Here is a 5,645-nt window from a genome sequence, read left to right on the forward strand (position 1 = left end):
AGCAATGTGCTCCTCGCGAATGCTTTGTACTACAGGCTCAGTTCTTCGGAAAATATTTCAAACACTTTATTTGGGATGAGCAGGTGTAATCGTTTGGGACTCCTGTGCTTTCCATGTTCCATTAACGAGAACGTAAATGAATATGTTCAGCCTGAAAGTGTTTCCAAGGGCGTGTGCAGGTTGCGCAATATTGAGTACAACTCAAGATTTTTGACTGAAGTCTCCATCTGAACAAATTTCAGGTGCGTAAAATTTATTGCATAATGTAAAGCAGCATGGCACGTTTCCGATCTACTAATTTGTGCGTGTCTATTTCGATCTGTTAACTGTCGACACTCATTCATATGCATAGCAATATGCGTCTACATTTCAAAACGGGGAACGTGCCTCCGTTGCCCTCTCCCCCCCCCCCCTTCCTTTGAATACGCCATTGTGCATTTATATTCTCGACAATGTGACCTAACAGTCAGAATGCACGTATTGATGATCCTGTCCTCTGGCTGATTGGGACGTGTTGTCCAAATGTGAACTAAAAACAACGCAAATGCATTTAAGAGCTGTATTCGCCAACTGCTCAGCTTTGTCCTACAGTCTGCTTGACTGCATTGTCTCCACTAGAATAGACTCTGAATTTAACGATGTTGGATTTAGTCAGAGTAGAGGCCAGGTTCACTCAAGGAGAGCCGAGCACAGCTCCATTATTTCACTTATTTCTATTTCGTATCTCCACATCAGGTATATATATATATATATATATATATATATATATATATATATATATATATATATTCCCGTATTTCTATATATATATATATATATATATATATTCCGTATTTCTGTTTAGTCTCTGTTAAGTATCTCCGTTAGAACTCGCCCGGCCGTCATGAGAGGCTGACGCCCGCGCCGCTGGGGGCCGACCCGGGGCGATGGGGATGGGACCGTCACTCTCACGAGCCCTGGGCGATGGGTTGCCTGGGGGACCGTCACTCTCACGAGCTGGGGTTGACCTGGGGCGATGGGTTGCCTGGGCGAGACCGTCACTCTCACGATGAAGGAATTCAGATCCTAATTATAATGAACCATCGATTATATGGAAACTACCGCTCCAGCCTGCGGCCGGTTCTCGTCTGCTGTCCCTCCCCTATCCCCATGGTCAGACCGATGTTCTCTTAATCGCTGCCGATTACATCACTTTCCGGACATTCGCAGCCCACTTTTCCTTGGCCAACCGGCTCCCGTTTTCCGGCCAGCCAATGCTGTGGTCTGGACAGTGGTCTAGACGACCCGGTGCTGTTGTCCGCGCTGGTGATCATTCGGTGGGCAGACTAAGGCAAACGCGGGCTCTGGCTTTGATTCAAGGCGGACGCAGGCTTTGGCTTTGGTTCCAAAGAATGCGACGGCTTGAACGCGATTGTATGGCGCCCGGTCGATGATTGCGTCTTGTTTTTCCGGAACGAGCGGGAAATAGCGAAGAACGTAACAGCCACCTACCTTCCGAAATAATTTTTTTGCCAAGGCAAGCGCCTGCTCGCGTGTGCTTTTCGTTGCGTGCGATCTCTCATGAAGGTGTTATACTACTGTCGTTTATTCGGGGGCTTACAGCCAAGGAAATAATTAATATCAAGCTTGCTGGTATGAGTGGGGATGCACGTTATATGCATGTGATGCGAAGCTGAGAGAAGTATGCCGATTGTTGTGCACATGCAGAAGAAAACCAGCGCTCTTGTCCATTACGCTCGTCCGGTGGTTGTCCCAAACCTACGTTTCGACATCAAGCACTATCTTCCTGGCTGAAGTGTGCTGTGTATCAGTTATGTAGCTATTTATCTTGGCGTGCACCCCTTACTGGCTGGTGTGGTTTCTTGCTGAGCGGCTTTGCCATGCAATGGTCACCTCACTGCAACTGGGCCAACTTAAAAGTACTGGTCTTGAATACGTGGAAAGTTGCGGTGTGCTCTTCTGGTTCACGTAACGTTTTCTTTTTGTTCAGTGACATGCATTCATACGGCGGAAACGGGAGGCGATAGCAGTCCTCACTGGTCAATGCCAGAAATCGGGACCTGGTACTTAACGGAGTTTCAGTCGACAATGTTTTAAAGCACAATGTTGAGAATACTTCAGGTGCTCGGTGATTCAATGAGGCTATTTTTTAACTAAGATTTTTCTTGCTATCTAAAATATAGCACACGATCATAGCGGGCACAATTCGTTTAGACCACAGCTACGAATAAAAACCATCGGAGAAATGCAGAGAAATTTCACAATTACTGAAGACTTTTTACCCTCGAACATCGAACTTGACCAACTGCGAAAGTCGGAATGATAAGGCAAACGCGCTAGGCCTGCAGTTCCTCGACGACCGACACAAGAAATCGAAGACGCAGCCCGGCTTTCCGACGCTCCCAAGGGTCGCTAAATCTGAGGCGCAAACTAAGCTCCCGGAGGACCCCAAATCCCACACCGATGGCAACGGTGCTGGACGAAAACCCGTCCCGGACGCGGACCCCACTTCTTTGTCGACGACTCTCCATCCATCTCCGCGTGCCCTCCAGTGTGTCATTAGCTTTCTCGCGGTTTGGAGCAGTCGTAAATCGTTCTTGAATGAGAGCGAATGTTGAGGAAGGACGCGGCTCTAAAGGATGCGGTGACGGCTTTTGGCATGCGAGCTCAGGCGGGATAGTTACAAAATTGTGCCAACAGTTCCCGAGGGGCAGGTCGATGCAGTAAATGCCAGGAGAGCTTACCAGTCATCACTTATTACAAAACAACTGCAAATATACAATGGTCAGAGAGCACCTGGTAAGAGATAAGCTAAAGGGTGACGCGGGAAGTCCGGTGCCCTTTCCTGGGACGATGTATTTGGGATAAGAAGAAGGCAACGAAGCGGAATGTTTCGAGCAGGTGTGCATGTCAAAGTGCATTGTGCAGTGAATTACCAGTAACTTCTGAAGAAGCAGTCCAAACAGAAAAATTGCAGTCCCACGTATCAACTTGAGAGCTGACAGATTTACGAAGCCAGTCAGCCTTGAGCTCCTCTAAGCGAGGTCCCAGTAACATCCCTTCTTTCAAGCGGACGGCGCATGGCAAGCGCTAAGCTACGCAACAAATCGCCAGATGTGATTGCGCATTGAGACATGTTGCTCCTCCGCCCGCCTCCCATCACTTACTTGGACGCATCGATGAAGTAGATGACGAGTGACGGCGATACTGAGGATGAACACCAGCACCACCTGTGGATGACAACGAATAACTTCAGTTTCTGGGTCAATCCACCCCCCCGCACTCTGGCTGGCATGCTATGCAGTGCCCGCCCACGGTCGTTTTCTTTAACTTGTGGAACGCCACTGGCGATGCATGCAACGCTATCATGCGTGAAAGACGCTGCCTTCTAAGCCCAAGTCAACGAAAAGACCGCGTTTCACATGAAGTCGGGTGGATAGATGGCTGGTATGTGAAGCGCTGCCGGGCATACCAGACAACTGTCTGTACTGACTTTGGCAGACTTGGCCACCCATGAAAAATGCTCCAGCTCGACCACCAGTGTGAACCGCTTGATTACACGCTAGCCCTCCCGCTCATTTACTTATTACACACAGAATAGCAGGGACACCAGAAGAAGAAGCGCACATGTCAAATGACAGAGAGATGCAATAAGCCATTGTGGCCGAATGAGAAGCAGGTCAGCAATTCTGGAATAACAAGGCGATACACAATATATTTTACGTTTGACTTGTCAGGAAACGTTGAGAGGCCGGAAACAGAGTTTGGCCTCATAACACAGAGTTTGTTTGGGAGGGCAGTTTTGTAGGAAATACACCACTGAAATCAATGTTTTTTTCAGTCGCCTCTATTTCCCACCTTTTTGTGCTATATTACTGCAGATACCCAGGCAACAAAAAAAAGTAGGTTGAGGTCAGAAGAAACCAGACAAACACAGCGCAGCATCCACCCTTTGATGCGACGCTCCATTATGTTTCTCTCCGTTCCGCCCCGAGCTCAACAATAGGGGTTCTCATCCTGGCCAAAAATACGCTGCAAATGAAAGTTCTCGGTCGCCTGAATCTCGTGCGTAAAATGACAGCAAACTTCAGAGCTCCACAAGTTCGGAAACTGGGTCACCAGATGGGCTTTTCTTGATCAACAGGCTGCTTTCAAGATTCCGTTGAGAGTGCTTGGGGATTTTGCTTCCGTCGTCAAAACTCCGGTCTAAGTTATGACGAAATGACTGCAGAGTGTTTGAACTTGGGAACATATTGTTCCTGACTTTGCTGCGAATCTCGCTCACCACGCCGCTTATATGAAATGCAAATGCTAATGCTGAATAGCCTAACTCACTGGACAGTTCTCATTGGAATAGCATCAGTATGGTGATTGAAGCCACCATCCTTTACCCATTTATCAGGGCGAACAAACGGGCCACTCCAGAAAGCGTGCAGCTATGCTGGCGTTGAACAATAGGTGCGAGGGGATACATCACGTTAAGTTTATATGCGGGTACAGTGCCTCTTATATATATATATATATATATATATATATATATATATATATATATATATATGTGTGTGTGTGTGTGTGTGTGTGTGTGTGTGTGTGTGTGTGTGTGTGTGTGTGTGTGTGTGTGTGTGTGTGTGTGTGTGTGTGTGTTGTATGTGTGTGTGTGTGTGTGTGTGCATATGTGTGCGAGCATATGTAGATGTGTATGGTACGTGTTACACCTACACTCAGCTAGATGGAGATTGTGTGGCTGCAGCGACCTGGCCCGGCCAGGGCCAATTACGCTTTTGACCGCCAACGCCTTCTGAGTCGTTCTTAGCAGCAACCATCGGAGTAACCACGACTTTGAGATCAGGGGACGGGAGCGGAAACACATCAGGATTGCACTGCTGGAATCTGGAATGGGCAAACCAACTCTGAAAATTGGTCTTTCAGTGCGGAGCCTGGAAACGTGCATTTTATTGGCAAACTTCGGGCGTTAAAACCCCATCTTGTGAAAAATGAAGGAGACATGTTCCCACCTTCTAGTAGTTGCGACCATAACGACAGCTGGTCGTCCGTTGTGAAGTCTTCAGCGCAAGTCTTTGATGGTTTGGCAGCAATATTTCCCCGGTTTTGAAATGCAAAGTTTGTTTTACGTGGCGTATTTCTACAACGGTGCGATATCATCAAAATTTCACCTACACATTGGGACACCCCGGGAAAGGTTAATTTTAACAACGTAAAAAGTCTGAAGAGCACGGGACAGAAAAATCTTCAGACCACGGTGACCAAAAGTCGCGGCGATGATGCAAAATGGCACTGAGAGACAAAACAGATAGGCATGCTGACAGCAGTTGGGGTCGATATGCATTGCGCGTGAGTAGCAAATTCGCCGATTTAGAGATGTTTTAAAGGATTTGCGCCACGTATCAGCAACCAGAGAAGACGAAGTCGCGAAAGCCAGTGCAAAGTGTGGGTGAATGCATCTGCTGGCACTCACGACTGGATCCCAAATCGATTTAACTCACGGGTGCGCCAGTAATCGACGGGAAAGCGGCCAGTTGCACCGTTTCCCCGAGACTCATCACGGGACATGGCGCTGCGACAAGCCAGGCAAGATGTAGCCGTGAACACTACAAGGCATGTAGTCCTGTTCGGTGTGACAAAAT

This window comes from Pollicipes pollicipes, unplaced genomic scaffold (assembly GCF_011947565.3).
Source record: "Pollicipes pollicipes isolate AB1234 unplaced genomic scaffold, Ppol_2.1 Scaffold_6052;HRSCAF=7182_pilon_pilon_pilon, whole genome shotgun sequence".
Taxonomy (NCBI): domain Eukaryota; kingdom Metazoa; phylum Arthropoda; class Thecostraca; order Pollicipedomorpha; family Pollicipedidae; genus Pollicipes; species Pollicipes pollicipes.